Raw genomic sequence first — 17,704 nt, forward strand, 5'->3', positions numbered from 1 at the left:
GGGAGATCCTGACAGCTGGCGCCCGAACAGGGACCTGAAGTCAGATGGTGGTGAGGAGACGAGCCCTTGAGGAATCGTCAAAAGGGTGAGTAGTGGTGGTTGAAAGAGACCATGATGGGTGGGACGTCCCAGTCAAAAGAATATAGACAGGCGCTAGTGAGTATAGAGAAGGTGAAGATCCTTCGAGGCCAGCCAACAAGATGCAAGAAAGTGAAGTGCTACTCACCAGGAAATGTAACATGGGCTTGTAAGCTGGCAGCAGCTTGTACAGGATGGGACCTCCAAGATCTGCAGACCTTGGAAGAGGTACAAAACCTCCTGGAGGAATTTCTACAAAAAGGAGAAGGTGCCACAACAGGGAAAGACTATAAATGTGCAGTAGACACCCTTAAGGTGTTAATTTGTTGTGGCAAGGAATTAAATCCAAAAAATACAGGAGATGCCAGTAAGCTCTATGATGCCATAGCAGAATGTAGGGAAAAACCTCAGGTTGTTCCCAGGGAGTTAAGCAAGGAAGAAAAAGAAAAAGAACAGTCAGCTTACCTGATAATGTTAAGAGGTGGTAGATGAGAATATGAGCCTGTGGGACGTGGACTAATAGCCGCTTAGCTTAAACAAGTTCAGGAAAATGGTCTCATACACCCGGCTACCATCACTTATTTTGCGGTAATTTCAGTGAACTTTACATTGGTAGACATCAATATGCTACTGAATGTAACTCCTGGCTTTGCAGCAGAGAAACAGCTAGTCATAGATAAGATAAAAGAGAAGGCGATGCTATGGGATGAGATGCATCCTCCTCCCCCAGCCGACGTGGCTGGATTAGTGCCACTAACATCAGATCAGATTAGGGGAATTGGATTATCACCAGAAGAAGCAGCTGGCCCTAGATTTGCTGATGCCAGAACCCTCTATAGAACATGGGTTCTTGAGGCGCTTCAAGAATGCCAGAGAACTATCAGTGGGGCCCCTAAAGCAGTTAGCATCACACAAGGGCCCAAAGAACCCTACCCTGAGTTTATTAATCGATTATTTACTCAGATTGATATGGAAACATCTAGAGAGGATTTGAGAACATATTTAAAGGACACCATGAGCATTCAAAATGCTAATGAAGAATGTAAAAAGTTGCTTAGAAATTTAAGACCAGGAGATTCGTTAGAAGAAAAAATGTATGCCTGTAGGGAATTTGGGTCCACCTCCTATAAGATGGCCATGCTGGCAGAGGCCTTAAAGGCTGGAGATAGACAGCAAGGGTCAAGAAGTTTTCAGGGAACTTGTTACAGATGCGGAAAAAAGGGGCATATGGCAAGAAATTGTAGGAGTGGAGAAAAACTCCACTAAAATGCTATAATTGTGGGAGAACAGGACATATTGCAAAAGTATGCAGACAGCCAAAAAAATGGGAAAGCAGGGGGCAATGCCCCCCGGACCATGATGGCATCTTCCCAGAATATCCACTCATCTATCCCACCATCAGCCCCACCCCTGGGGGAAGCACAGACAGAAGCCCCTGCGACAGCGATCTACCCAAAACTACCAAAGTAGAATTAAAACAAAGACCTACCTTAAAGGTAAACCTGGGGGGGAGATATAATAGGACTGTTAGACACAGGGGCTGATTTAACTATAATAAGGAAACAAGAGGCTAAAGGAATAAAAGAAGGGATAACAGAAGGATGGAAAAATATAGAGGGGGTGGGAGGGTGCTCTAAATTACAAAAAATATCAAAGATTACACTGAAAGACAAAAAAGGAAGGAAGACAAAGACATCCATTCTAATATCCCCAGATATTCCCATCAATATATTTGGAAGGGATATCTTAACGAAGTTTGGGGTAGCCCTAATTATGGCGCAACTCTCTACCCAAATTACCCCAATAAAGATAAAAAGGAAAGATCCTAATAAAGGTCCCTTGATTCCCCAATGGCCTTTAACCAAAGAAAAATTAGAAGGAATTAAGGAAATAACAAAAAGTCTACTAGAGGAAGGGAAGATATCTCCAGCAGACCCAGATAATCCCTGGAACACCCCAATATTTGTGATAAGGAAGAAATCGGGCAAGTGGTGAATGTTAATAGATTTTAGAGAACTTAATAAATTAGTAGACAAGGGAAGAGAAGTTCAGTTAGGTATTCCACACCCTGGAGGATTACAAAGAAGAAACCAGGTTACTCTTTTGGATATAGGGGATGCTTATTTTACCATCCCTCTGGATAAGGACTTCAGGCAGTGCACTGCCTTTACCATCCCAGAGGTTAATAATCAAGGTCCAGGCCATAGGTATGTTCGGAATTGCCTCCCACAAGGTTTTGTATTAAGTCCCTTGATTTACCAAAGTATACTAAGGGACATACTAGAGCCCTGGAGACAACAACACCCAGAAGTAGATCTTTATCAATATATGGATGATATATATATTGGGTCCGATCATTCCATAGAAAAACTCAGAAAAATGCTTTTAGAAAAGGGATTCGAGACACCAAATGAGAAATTACAAGAACAATATTCCTATTCATGGATGGGGTACTTGTTGCACCCAAATAAATAGACATTGCAAAAACTAGAGTTGCCAGAACTTCAGAGAAGCCCACCCTAAATGAACTACAAAAGTTAGTAGGACTCCTTAATTGGATGACCCAAGCTGTTCCCGGAATTAAGACAAAACCTTTTACTCTTATGATGAAGGGAAACCAAGAGTTAAATAGTATCAGGGAATGGACCCCCGAAGCAAGACAGGAGTTAGGGACTATAAGGAGGCTATTACAAGAACACAAACCTTTAAGCTACTGGTACCCCAGCAAGGAAGTTTACTGTACAGTTATGATGGGAGGTAACACCATAAATTATAAAGTGCACCAAGGATCTGATATCCTTTGGGTAGGTAGACAGGAATTTCCAAAGGTATTGACAGCATCTCCTCTAACTAGAGCCCTAAAATGTCTACATAAAATCAGACAAGAATGCATTATTCAAATAGGGCAAGAACCTATATATAGGTTACCTATTAAAAAAGAGGATTTAGATGTTATGATTCAGGAAGACCCCTACTTGCATTGGGTACCACAGATTGGATGTATCCATGTGCCTTTAATGCTTAGAAGGGCACTAAGCAGTCTTCAAGTTCATCCCGTGCCAGGACCTACTTACTATGTTGATGGAGGAAGCAAACAGGGGCAAGGAAAATATGGCTTTTGGAGATCAGATGGAGTTAAACTAGTTAAGGAAAGTGAGGGAAGTAATCAAGAATTAGAAAAAAGAGCCATGCTACTAGCCTTTCAAGAAGGACCCCCAATAATGAATATAGTTACAGATTCTCAATATGTATATACATTAATTGAGGCCATACCCCTACCTGTAAATATTGAAGAACCCTTGCTTAGAACCATACTAGAAGCTATGGAAAGTAAAGAAGAGATTTATATCCAATGGGTGCCTGGACATAAGGGAATCCCAGGCAAAGAAAATATTGACAAATTAGTTTCACAAATAAATACAACTCAAATAAACCTGGTAGTACAAGGTGGCCACATTAAGGAAAAAGAACCAGAACAGATTGGATACTCCATAAGTGCCCCCAAAAGATCTGGTACTTATGCCAAAGGTAATAGAGACCCTTAACCTTCAAACACAAATTACCATAATCCCAGGACAGTGGGGGTGGATAACAGAAACATCAGAGATGACTGAGGCCAAAGTAAGGGTGGTTGGAGGTTTCATCAGCCCAGGAGATCAAAATCCTTTAAAGATAAGATTGGTTAACCTATCCCAAAAAAATAGTATATGTAAAAGCAGGACAACAGTAGCTCAGTTATTTTTAATGCCTGTCCTCCATGACATAAGTAAGGCACCAAACATCTTTTTTCTAGAACATATTGAGACAGCCACGGATGATCATGCTAAATGGCATAGTGATGTGTCATACCTGAGACAACAATTCAGCTTACCAAAAATTGTAGCAGAATAAACAATAAAGAACTGCCCCAAGTGTGTACATAAAAGAGGAACTACTACTCCTATTAGTAGATCAGGGGTGAGACTGTGGCAAATGGATGTGACCCACTATGAGGCCCAGCTAATTCTGGTAGCCATTGAGACACCTACTGGCCTTCTATGGGCTAAGCTAATTCCTAAGGAGACTGCTCAGGAAACAGTATGGGGAATATTAGAACTACAGAATCTATTTCATATCCAAGCACTCCCTACAGATAATGGCCTAACTTCACAGCAGAAAGGGTCATGAGACTGTTCCAATATTTAAATATTGATCATACCACAGGCACACCCTATAATCCACAGTCACAAGGAATGGTTGAGAGAGCCAATCAATCCTTAAATCAAGAAATGGATAAATTTGCCAATGTAGTTCAAACCATTGAAGCACGGCTACAATTGGCTCTTTTCACCCTTAATCAAAAGAAAAGGGGAGGAATAGGGGGCTATACCCCTACTGAAAGATATATTCATCAGAGATGGCAAGAACTAGAGCAAACGCTCCAACTCCAGAAATTTAAAGATAAAAAACTCTTGCTTTTATAGATTACCAAACAGTAAAGACTGGAAAGGGCCCACTACCATCCTTTGGAAAGGAGAAGGAACAGTAGTGATCGACACATCTGAAAAGGGGATTATTAGCTTGCCCCAAAGACATGTTAGGATGGTTCCAGCCCCAGGACCTCAAGACTTGGGAATTTCCAATTAGGCACTAATGGAATATCAATTGCAATTATCCTGTCAAAAGAACTCATATGTTTGTAAGATGCTTTTTACATAAAGAATTAGGGATTTCATATTCCAGAGCTAGGACTAAAGAACTCCAGAAATGGCAACAGCAGCAGCAAACGGAGATGGGACCCAGATAAAGGTAAGTTAATTGAAGGTGAGCAAACGCTTAAACAATTTAAAATATTAGGTAATTTAATGAGATTGTGGGAATCATCTTAATTATATTGCCAAGGAAAAAACAGAACAAGTGTTAGGCCTAGTAGAAAACCCACCAGCCTATACATACCCTGATATTAATAATTTGCTCTTTTATTTGTAAAAATGGCTCAGAGCAAAGATATACTATAGGTAGACCTCCAAGTAGCAATCAGTCAACACATTGTTTTTGGCAGGCAGGATATGAAATGTTTCACAAACATTTTGTAAAAATTCCAGTAAGGGAAGACCCAGGAAATTGGACAGGTAGAACAGAAGGGGAAGTATTGTATGTTAGATGCACACACTCATTAGATTCTAAAAAGGAGCTTGGTTGCTATATAAGATGCCTGGAATGGGAAGAGAGAATGATAACATTCTTGGCTCCATATATGGTGGTAAAAGCAACTCCCTTCACATATGTACCAGTAAATATGTCTGATTTGATTATACCAATAAAACCGATGCGCAAAAAAAGAGACTTTGGAGTAACAGCAGCTATTGTCACTATAGCAGTGTCAGCAGCCACAGTAGCTGGCGCTGTGACTGGAGCACTGGCTCTAAGCACTACCCAACTACAGGGAGATTCCTTGGAGTCCCTCCTGAAGGTAATTCAGGAGCAGCGGGCTCAGCTAGGTGACCAGTCAACACTGCTTAAGACACATGCTGGCTGGCACCACGGCTCACTGGGCTAATCCTCTGCCTAGCGGCGCCGGCACACCAGGTTCTAGTCCCGGTTGGGGTGCCGGATTCTGTCCCGGTTGCCCCTATTCCAGGCCAGCTCTCTGCTGTGGCCAGGGAGTGCAGTGGAGGATGGCCCAGGTGCTTGGGCCCTGCACCCCATGGGAGACCAGGAAAAGCACCTGGCTCCTGGCTCCTGCCATCGGATCAGTGCGGTGCGCCGGCCGCAGCGTGCCGGCCGTGGCGGCCATTGGAGGGTGAACCAACGGCAAAGGAAGACCTTTCTCTCTGTCTCTCTCTCTCACTGTCCACTCTGCCTGTCAAAAAAAAAAAAGACACATGCTATAGGGCTCCAGATGCTCGAAGCACGCACGGTACAAATAGAACAGATAATTACTATACTAGCTTTGGAAAGAGAACTCAAGTGTGAAGTGATTGGAAGAATTTGCATTACTGTCGCTCCCCCATTTGCAGAGGAATGACACTAAACCCTGTACTGTTCTTTTCTCTGCTCGGCCCTTCCCGGGTTTGCTGCTGGTCCTTCCCGGGTTGGCTGCCGACCCCTCCACCTCTGTGGAGGGGCGGCTCCCCTGCCACTTTCCCCACTTCCGCGGAGGAGTGGCACACCACTGGCCGGCTCTCTCGGGGGCTGCTCAGATGATATCCGGATGTTCCCAGTGCATGTTGTCTCTCTCCTCCTTTATAGTCCTCTTCCGCCAATCCCAACTCTACTACCCACACGCCGAGCACACTGCTCTCCTCCAATCAGGAGCAGGATCAGCTACTGCAGCTTGTCAAACTGATGAGGCAGCTGCGTAGAGGTTGGTCTCTTTCTCTCAGCGCCATATTGTGGGAGAGCAGATGCATAGAATAAGTCTTAATTCCAGTAACTTAGTCTAGTCTCAGTTGCTCCCCACACATTACCACCATTCCGTGGAACAATCTATCCATTCCTAATGCAACGCAACTAGCTGATATGTTCAAACACAACCATTCTACCTGGCTAGAGTGGGTAAACGCAACAGCTCATCTTGAGGCTAACATTACTGAGAGCGCTCTACAGATAATACAGCTTCAACATATAGCGGCATTTAAGATAGGTCAAGTCAGAACAGTGGAACAGACAAGAAATACTCTGACTGACACAGTTTCCTCTTGGCTCCCATCCTGGAAATGGTTTAAAATAGGAGCAATATTTTGTATGGTTCTTGTATGCTTGCCTATCTTACAGTACCTCTTCTCAATTGGACAGAATTTCGTGAAGGGATACCTAGCCCTCCAAAAGGAACCCAGCCTGCCAGAAATAGAAGAGGAAAAGGAAGATCCCGAATCTGGAAATCAATCCGGAATATGCTCAAGAATGTTCATCCTCTTGGCCCAGCGGCTCAATGGGCTTTGCAGGACTACGAGCGCATTTAAAGAAAAGAAAAGGGAGGACTATTAGGGAACCATTCATGGAGAAAGTAATAGTAGCACCGTTTGAAACAAAGTAACTGTAGCGCCCTTTGAAAGAAAGTAACTGTGCAGCCGCAGTCGCGCCCAGCTTGAAGGAAAAGTAGAGTAGTAGCCACCCTAGCTGGTAAGATTTGAAAATGGACGGCCTAGAGGGCCTAACCACAAACTGTCATTGCCATGATGACGGGACCCTGGGGGGTGGGAATGTGGGCGGGGATAGCCTCTAGAAACTGTATATAAGGGGACCCTCAGACACTGTAAACCAGAGGTTGCTCAGTCTCTCTCCCAAGTCCCTCGTGCCTAGTGCCCACAGGGAGAAGCTCCTGGTCCATAGTGCCTAGTGCCTGCAGGAGTAGGCTTGAGTGATCTCTCCTCCTAGTCGCCTAGAGTATCAATAAAGTGTGTTTAGCTTGACCTTCCTCAGTCTCCTCGACTCTTCCTTCGTGGTAACCTGGCCAGTTCCCAAAGGGGGAGAACCTGACACAAAGGAAGCTCCTGGTTCCTGGCTTCAGATCAGCACAGCTCTGGCCATTGTGGCCATCTTGGGGTGAGACAGCGGATGAAGACCTCTCTGTCTCTACCTATTTCAAATAACTAAATCATAAAAAAGAATCACTATGGTACATTGTGCACCTCCCTGTGTGCCACTCACCAGACAGCTGGCTGGGGAGTTTTGGATTCCACCCAAAGACTCTTCTTCTAGGTGTAACAATAGATTATTCCTAGAAACCAAAGAAACAATCTTCCTTCCCCAGAGAAGCTACTGTATCATTTGCAACTAGATTTGGTTAGACAGGTCCCAGGGGAGCATGAACAATTTAGCTCCTCCATTCCAAGAGTATCTCAATGAAGCTGTGACCATGGATCTAATCTGGGATGAGAACACACTAGTACATCACCACTAGCAGTTCAGCCATCAGACAGAGAGCTTGGACAAACTATTTCAGCACCGTGCAGGGCATTTTGCAAGGAGGGAATCTAATGCCTGGCCAGACCCACAGGCTCAGGCAAGGCTGAAACGTGTTGAGATCTTGGGCTCATCACGGTTCAGGGGTCTACCCAGGTGTGGCTGATGGACATCCAACGTGGAGGAATCAGCTCATCTAAGGAAAAACCAGGGTGTCTTACTGCTCCTACCAATCCCGGAAACAGGTGAGTTAATTTCATTCTGACCACAATTGGCCCCATTGTGGATTACACAGGCACACATTTCAACTGTGCTCCTGTTCTGTGAGACAAAGTATCTCCCTGTGCTCTACTTTGATTTGTTCTTTGTCTTCTTAGGTGAGTTTGCTTTATCTACCCACCAAGCTTGTGCGTTCAGGGTACACTTCCGTTTCTTTCATCTTTACAAAACCACACTGCCTGACACCTTAGCATAATTCAGATCCTCAAGATTTCTGTGGAAATTAACCAGAAATGCCAATGTAAGTAGAAACAACAGAATGCAGAAATCTCCATGTATGCATCTGTTGAATCTATTTAACCATCCATTCATCCCTCTATGTATCTGGCATTTGCCTGTATTGGCAAAGAAAGATGCATTATACAGCTACTGACACTCCTGAGCCATTTGGGGAGGATCCCAGGGACCAACATGTCCATGTCCCCATCTGGAGACCCAGGAGAGCCATTCATTCAATTCTAGGACACTATCAGAGTATTAGTCAATTACCTAAGGCACTAAGGTAGGAGGGTCTGCTCCTGCTCACGGACTGAGTAGCCCTTTTGCTCCACTCAAACCTCACCAGGAAGGGCGATTTCCCTGACAAAGTCTACAGATGTTAAACCTAGCCAGAAGTACCCACACAGAAACATCTAATTTATGCCTGGCCAAATGTGTGGGCATTTGGTGGCCCCGTTCAGTCATTACATAAAATCACCTTTCATACTAGGATCAAACATGAAATGAAACACCAGGAGTAAGGCAGGCCTTTGCATTCACAGCCATAACAGTTGATATGCATAGGTAGACAGGAGGAGGAGGGCTGGAGGGGAGAAGGGGTGAAAAAGACAGGCAAGGGGAGGGGCTCACTGGAGGACAGGAAGATGGAGAGTTTGGAAACACCAGGAATCAGAAGACAAGACAGGGCTGGCGCTGTGCTGCAGCGGCTTAATGCCCTGGCCTGAAGGGCCATATGGGCACTGGTTCAAGACCCGGCTGCTCTGTCGCTCCCCCTATTCACGGAGGAATGACACAGGACCCTGCGCTGTTCTTTTGTCTGCTCAGCCCTTCCCGGGTTTGCTGCTGGTTCTTCCTGGGTTGGCTGCCGTCCTTCCACCTCCATGGAAGGGCGGTGCCCCCTGCCACTTTCCCCACTTCCGCAGGGGAGCAGCACACCACCGGCCGGCTTTCTCAGGGGCTGCTCAGATGTTCCTCAGGTGTTCCTGGTGCATGTTCTCTCTCTCCTCCTTTATAGTCCTCTTCCACCAATCCCAACTCTGCTACCCACATGCCGAGTACGCCGCTCTCCTCCAATCAGGAGCAGGATCAGCTCCTGCAGCTCATCACTCAAGTTGGTGAGAGGCAGCTGCGTAGAAGCTGTTTACTCCTCTCCCAGCGCCATATTGTGGGAGAGCAGATGCATAGAATAAGTCTTAATTCGAGTAACTTAGTCAGTCCGAGTTGCTCCCCACATGCTCCACTTCTGATCCAGCTCTCTGCTATGGCCTGGGAAAGCAGAGGAAGATGGCCCAAGTCCTGGAGGAAGCTCCTGGCTTCAGGATCAGCACAGCTCCAGCCGTTGCGGCCAATTGTGGATGGAAGACCCGTGTGTGTGTATGTGTGTGTGTGTGTAAAACTCTGACTTTCAAATAAATAAATCTTCAAAAAAAAAAAAAAAAGCACAACAATGTCATAAGGATGAACAGCACTGTGGCATAGCAGGTAAAGCCGCCACCTGCAGTGCCGGCATACAATATGGGTGCCAGTTCAAGACCTGGCTGCTCCACTTCTGATCCAGCTCTCTACTAAGGCCTGGGAAAGCAGTAGAAGCTGGCCCAAGTCCTTGGGCCCCTATACCTGCATGGGAGACTCAGAAGAAGCTCCCGACTCCTGGCTTCAGATCAGCACAATTCTGGCCATTATGGCCAACTGGGGAGTGAACTAGCGGATGGAAGACTGACATCTCCCTCTCTGTCTCTGCCTCTCTGTCTGTCTCTGCCTCTCTCTCTGCCTCTCTCTCTCTGCCTCTCTCTGCCTTTCCTTCTCTGTGTAACTCTTTCAAATACATAATAAATCTTTAATTTAAAAAAAGGCATCAGCAGAAAGAGTAAAACTTCAGACTGAGCACAGCCCCCTGAAGCGGAGCCCTGAGCTCCAGCTCAGTCCCTCACCCTCACCCCATCATGACCAGCACTGCAACCAGGGCCAAGTTTCCTGAACTCAGGAAGCAGCTAGCAGAGATGTGCAGCTATCTCCAAACAACCCTCTCATGTGGGCAAAATGTATGCTTTCACGGGCATCACCTCAGTTCCCACAGCAAGGAAACTGCGGTCCCTGCCTTCTCTCATCCCTGGGGGTCTTTGAAGCTCAGGACAGCCCAGGAAACCACAGGCACGTAATGAAGGCAAGGCCACGCATGTTTGCCTCTCGGGGAACACACACACTCACCACAGGCAGCCCTCCATTGGCTGACAGATGATTCCTAAAGCTTGGTCTGTGTGAGAAACAGCCTCACCCATCCGATCAAGCGATGGACTCGACTCAGTGAGTGCAACAAGAGCAAGACACGACTTCCGATCTTGCAACGCCTTGTGCCAGCACACCAGGAGCAGGTTCCAGAAAGCTATTTATTTCCTAGCAAGCAGATCCCTCCCCCAGTTCCTCATTGGCTGAGTAACAACAGCGTGACAATCTTCCTGGCTTTTGCTTCAGCTGTTTGGCCACAACCTTCCTGGGTCCCTAAAAACTCAGGTGCACGGAATCTAGCATTCTTACTTTGAAAATGAACCAAGTGTTTACTTCTCACAGGGAGGAATAGTGGCGAGGAGTTCTTGGGCAAGGAACCTTTGTGCAGAGCAGTGTGTATGAGGGGTGAACAAGGGCTTGTCTAGGAGAAGATATACTATATTGGCTAACACAAATCTGCACTCATGTAGAAAACTCACACTCTCATCTGTGGGAAATCACTAACCTCTCCCACTCCTGAATATGGCCCGGAAAGGGTCTATTGTAAACTGCCTGCATGTCTGTATCCTCTGGCAAATTACAAATTCCCAAACACACCCCCAACAGTCTTAGCCTAGTACTTCTCCCAGTGGTGGCACAGATTCCCAGAAGTAACTTGGGGGTTTTGCCCCCACATGCTTGAAACAATGGGATTCAGACTCATTTCTGTGCCTTGGTTGTCAGCTTCTAAGCAGCTGTGTTTCCAGCTCCCATTCCATGACAAGCAAAGTCCCATATCATCCATGCCCACCCACACTCCAACACTGGAGCCCGCAAAGAACTGTGGGCTGCGTTTTGGGCCCTTGTGAGACTTGCTGTCTCCCACAGTGCACATCAGGAGGAAGCTGAAATCAGGACTGGACCAGATGTAAAACCCAGGAAATCCTATGTGGGATGTAGACGCCAGGAGGTGACTTATTGCTGCCCCAGGAATCCACCTTTTACTCCTATAACACTTAAGAGGGAATTACATAAAATTATACACAGGCAAGTTTGTGCACACAAGGCATGACTATGTTATCAATAACAAGAAAAGCAGTATTGGACCAAGGCACACAGGAGCAGAATTTGTGTATGCTATTGTAGGTGGCATGGACTCAGACTAAGGGGCTATATATTTAGGATGCTGTATGTGATCTCAGTATCAACATATTTTTGATAATCTTTTAGAGATTTATTTTTATTTATTTGAAAGGCAGAGTTATAGGGAGAGGGGGGGAGAGAGGCAGATCTTCTATCCACTGGTTCACTACCCAAATTGCCTCATGGCTGAAGCTGGCCCTGACCAAAGTCAAGAGCAAGGAGCCAGGAGCTTCTTCCAGATCTCACATGGCTGCAGGGGCCCAAACACTTGTGCCATCCTCCACTAATTTCCCAGGTGCATTAGCAAGGAGCTGGACTGGAAGTGGAGCAGCCAGGACTTGAACTGGTGCCCATATGGGATGCTGGCATCACAGGCAGCAGCATTACCTGCTACATCACAAACACCAGCCCCTAGATAATTTTTGTGTACATGGGAGACAAGTTCAAGGGCATTTAACTAGCTGTGAGCCAAAGCTGCACCAAGGGTGCTCGAGGCTGGCCAGGACGCCACACGGCCCCTCAGGGCTCAGGCTGTGAGTGCCTCCAGGCAGCAGCAGAGGTTAGGGCACATCAGAATGAACTTTGAAAAACAGATTTGAGGGCCCAGTACCATGGTGTAGCAAGTTAAGCCTCTGCCTGCAGCACCGGCATCCCATATGGGCGCCAGTTCAAATCCCAGCTGCTGCACTTTTGATCCAGCTCCCTGCTGATGCACCTGGGAAAGCAGCAGAGGATGGCCTAAGAAATGGAAATGCAACAAACACAACAATGCACCTCAAGGACCGCAAAAAGCAAGAAAATCCCAGAGTTAGAAGACAGAAATAATATCAGAACTGAAACATGAAATAAAATTTTTTTAAAAAGATGAGTTGCAGGCATGCACCTTCCGGATAGGTTAATGCCAGAGAGACCTCGGAGACACCAGACGCGTTTGTCAGCTTTTCAGCTTCCACTTTATTTTTTAGCAGACTCGGGTTACATGTCACGAACGCCGCTGTCTTCGCCTCCTCCAACCCTCATATATCCCGCCCACCGTCCACCTGTTTATATATGATTCACAGAAAACATGTTACCAAATCAGCAAGAAACAAAACTTAGTAAATGTGGGAAACATGCAGTAACAGGATGCTTAAAGTCAAAACAGGATCTTGCGGTTAGCAACGGGCAGGGTGGAAAAAGCCCAGCACTAAACTTCTTGTGCTTGTACATGTCAGGAGGGGCACAGCTGGCCAGGCTGTCCCATTCCCCGACATCTCCCCCTTATTTCTTTGCAAAATGGAGTGGTACTGTGCCTGTCTTAGGTGACCAAGAGCATCTATCGGGCTTACCCGTCATTGGCACATGAACATGAGGTGTGGAGGGAGCGTTCATGCCCTGTCTTAGGTTGCCTTGAAGACCTCTCAGAACTTACCCGTCTTTGACTACCGGTCCAGCAGATTCAGCCACACCTGAATCTGTCCATTTTGCATGGGGTACTGGTTATTGAATGTTAGCATGGCTTATTTAACCACCATTTGCATATTACGCTGACGCCTGAACAGCCCTTGCGAGATCCGAACAATAATTGATCCTGTTATAAGCACAACAAGAGCCAACCCTATAATAGCGGCCCATTGTTTAATTGGATTCCAACTACCATTTAACATGCTACCCAAAAGATGGGACTGATTAGCGGCAAATTAAAAGTGGTTGTAGGGGCCGGCACCGCGGCTCACTAGGCTAATCCTCCGCCTAGCGGCGCCGGCACACCGGGTTCTAGTCCCGGTTGGGGCACCGGATTCTGTCCCGGTTGCCCCTCTTCCAGGCCAGCCCTCTGCTGTGGCCAGGGAGTGCAGTGGAGGATGGCCCAGGTGCTTGGGCCCTGCACCCCATGGGAGACCAGGAAAAGCACCTGGCTCCTGGCTCCTGCCATCGGATCAGCGCGGTGTGCCGGCCGCAGCGCGCCGGCCGCGGTGGCCATTGGAGGGTGAACCAACGGCAAAGGAAGACCTTTCTCTCTGTCTCTCTCTCTCACTGTCCACTCTGCCTGTCAAAAAAAAAAAAAAAGAAAAAAAAAGAGGTTGTAGGGGTAGGTGGTAACACAAACTGCAGTAGATCGAAAAACACAGGGTATGCCAGCCAGGCCTGATCTTGCAATAAATCCGTTCATTGAGTTAACAGCTGAATAGCAGTATATCATCAAGTGCCTGGGTGGTAGATCTTCTGATGCTATCAAGTGTGGACAGTGTGGAGGTTTGGCTCACGGCCATGCCAATAGTGGCCACACCAGCTGATAACACCGCAATTACTGCAACGACAACTGCGGTGACCCCAAAGTCTCTCCTGTGTCAAATAGCCATTGAGAAGTCCTTCTCAGACACCGCAACTGGTACAGGAACCCAAATGGGAATCCGCACAACCACCAATGTTTCCGCTTCATTTAATTTTCCTTTAACACATGAGGAAATAACTCCTGTAGTGCAAGTATTATTAGGATCATTACAACGACACCAAAAGAAGGGAGGCTGAAGGCAAACAGGGGATGATACATGGGTTTCATTGGGTGATGAAAAGGCAAATCATAGCCAGTGCTGCAGCTCACTAGGCTAATCCTCCACCTTGCAGCACTGGCACACTGGGTTCTAGTCCCAGACAGGGCGCCGGATTTTGTCCCGGTGGCCCCTCTTCCAGGCCAGCTCTCTGCTGTGGCCAGGGAGTGCAGTGGAGGATGGCCCACGTGCTTGGGCCCTGCACCCCATGGGAGACCAGGAGAAGCACCTGCCTCCTGCCTTTGGATCAGCGCGGTGCGCCGGCCACAGCATGCTGGCCGCGGCAGCCATTGGAGGGTGAACCAACGGCAAAAGGAAGACCTTTCTCTCTGTCTCTCTCTCTCACTGTCCACTCTCTGCCTGTCAAAAAAAAAAAAAGGCAAATCAAGAAGGTGCAAAGAAATTAACATTAAGGAGCAACAGGGAATCGATCAGAGGTGGACAGGCATCTGGAGAATTGGGGGTGCCTGAGAAGTGCAAGAAGGAAGTGGATTGGTATGAGGGTAAGGAGCAAATGGTCTGTGACACTCCTGGTACTTAAGAGGTAGCAACTCAGATCGAAAGGCTATAAGTTCCCCTGTAATATTGGCTGTGTAAGAACTACCTGACTCATTCCAGTTGATAACATCTCCCATGGAATAAGTGGCCAAATTAATACATGGCATAGGAAAGCCGGTATAATTATAACCACAAAGATCTGCACCAAACTTAGGCTTATGGAAGTATAGTGCTCCCGAAAGGTGGATGGATAAGTTAACCTGGCCCTGATGGGAAGAATTGACAAGACTGTTGTAAGGCACTCCAAATCTTTCACCTATGGTAGAGTTATGCAAATACACAACTGGCAGAAGGTTAGAAGAATTAGAAACAGGTAGAAGGAGAGGTAGGGCTCTCAAGAGACCCCAATACTCATCCAGCTTGGCCATCGTCGGTGACAGTGGCGTCATTATTAGGAGTAGGATCACGATCATCTTGCCACTCTATTGTTCTTGTCCGTCTTTCTGGAGTCCAGATTGGATTTTTTTCTTCCTGTGGGAGAAAACAAACAGCACCTCATACCCTTCTTATTAATGGGTATGGGCCTTTCCATTGTTATCTTGTGGGTCTTTCCACATAATCATTTTTCTAACGGGTGGCTGAGCTTCTGTCGGTTCATGGGGTTTATTACTATTGGGGGTCTGTTCCAAGATTACATGACGTTCTGCCGGGGTGAGACCATCAGCTTTTTTATTTAAAAAATTTATGGTAAGTAAGGCGACGTTGAGAATGTCTTTAGGGGAACAGGATAGTGCCCCTATTCCCCCTTTTTGTTTTAATACAAAATTTTTCAGATACAGATTAGTGCGTTCCACAACGGCTTGTCCAGTAGGGTTATATGGGATGCCGGTTAAATGAGAGATATGAAAAGTTGCTAAAAACTCAGCAAAAGCCTTAGAAGTATAAGCAGGTCCATTATCAGTTTTTATTATATTAGGAATTCCCCAAGAAGCAAAACATTGTAACATATGTTGCATTACATGGGAGGCGGACTCTTTGGCAGCGGCGGTAGCCATAACTACTCCTGAGTAAGTATCCACCGTAACATGGACACAGGATAGCTTGCCAAAGGCAGGGATATGCGTTACATCCATTTGCCAAATGTGACATGGATAAAGGCCCCGGGGATTAGCTCCAGTGGGCGTAGTAACAGGCTGATGAATAACACATTTTTCACAATTTTAGACAATAGATTTAGCTTTACGAATAGGGATATTAAACCTCATACTTAAGGTCTTACTATTAACATGCCAAAGTTTGTGATATTCCGTTGCCTGTTCCATGGCAGTGCAAGCTAAAAGGAAGCGGGAATGTTGATCGGCAAGGGCGTTTCCCGCGATGAGAGGACCTGGCAGAGAGGTATGTGCTCTAATATGGGTGATAAAAATGGGATCTGATCTCCTAAATAAAGCGTGCTGAACAAGCTCAAAATAAGGAAACACTGTAGAACTTTTGGATATTAGCGAAGGGGAGCCTAGCCTCTTAACAGCATTAACAACATATAAGCTATCAGAAATGATATTAAGAGGACCCTCAACCATATTTAATAACTTAGCCACTATAGCTAGCTCTGCAAGTTGAGGTGAGGGAGACGCAGTAACTGCACGATGCACCTGACCTTGTAAAATAGCCACCCCGGTACCTCCTTTTGCTCCATCAGTAAAAGCTATGGGTGCTTTGGGAATGGGATTAGAATAAACTCTTTTAAAATAGTGTAAGGGTACCATGTCGCAAAATCTAATAAAGGGATGATGGGGATAATGGTTATCTACACTTATGTCAAGGGTGATGGTGATGTGGGACCATTGCCAAGTTTCCTTAGCCCACTCCTGAATGACTACAGACTCTAATGGAAGAATGCAGGACTATGGTCTTCTCCCTGCAATTTCTACAACTTGGTGGATGGCTTGTAAAACTAAATTTCCCATAGCCTCCACATAGGAGGTAATAGATCTGGGTATATGGTTATGTGGGTATATAAACAACAACGGTCCTTCTTGCATAGGGATAATGACTTTGTATGAACACCAAAATACTTAAGGGCATAGTGGGGTCACACCACTGCATAGCGGTGCTCTTAAGGTGCTGTTCAAAAAATTTTAATACTGCTTTTGCCTCCTTTGTAAGTTGTCTGGGTGAATTTAGGCATGCATCACCTTCCAGAAGTCGGAACAAAGGGCGCATTTCTTTAGTAGTCATTTTACAATAAGGCCGAATCCAGTTTAAATTTCCACACAATTTGGGCTGGCGCCGCGGCTCACTAGGCTAATCCTCCGCCTAGCGGCACCAGCACACCAGGTTCTAGTCCCAGTTGGGGCGCCAGATTCTGTTCCGGTTGCCCCTCTTCCAGGCCAGCTCTCTGCTGTGGCCAGGGAGTGCAGTGGAGGATGGCCCAGGTGCTTGGGCCCTGCACCCCATGGGAGACCAGGAAAAGCACCTGGCTCCTGGCTCCTGCCATCGGATCAGCGCGGTGCGCCGGCCGCAGCACGCCAGCCGCGGCGGCCATTGGAGGGTGAACCAACGGCAAAGGAAGACCTTTCTCTCTGTCTCTCTCTCTCACTGTCCACTCTGCCTGTCAAAAAAAAATTTTTTTTTAATTAAATTAAATTTAAAAAATTTTCCACACAATTATTGTAAGTCACTTAAGGTTTTAACATGATGAGTGGAGATATTAAAATCAAGAGGCTTTACTGTGGTAGGGGTAATCCGTAGTCCTAAATATTGTGCTGCAAGAACTCGTTGAATCTTTTCAGGGGATAAGATAAGATTATAATTGTTTAGGGATTGCTCTAATGCAAAGAAGGCTTTATCTAATTCTTCCTGGTTAA

At 46.2% G+C, this 17,704-nt stretch overlaps 1 protein-coding gene across 3 annotated transcripts in view; it reads right to left on the reverse strand.

Annotated features, from left to right (window-relative positions):
• Positions 1-225: 225 nt before the first annotated feature.
• Positions 226-17,704, reverse strand: part of LOC103347431 (uncharacterized) — a 211,894-nt gene continuing 194,415 nt past the window's right edge. For all 3 annotated transcript variants that reach the window (XR_016225690.1, XR_016225689.1, XR_016225688.1), the window contains one exon: positions 226-330. The gene's annotated coding sequence lies outside the window, so the exon portion shown is untranslated. The remainder of the gene's footprint in view (positions 331-17,704) is intronic.

This window comes from Oryctolagus cuniculus, chromosome 19 (assembly GCF_051225735.1).
Source record: "Oryctolagus cuniculus isolate XC-2025 breed Fujian yellow rabbit chromosome 19, ASM5122573v1, whole genome shotgun sequence".
In the NCBI taxonomy this organism is placed as follows: Eukaryota; Metazoa; Chordata; class Mammalia; order Lagomorpha; family Leporidae; genus Oryctolagus; species Oryctolagus cuniculus.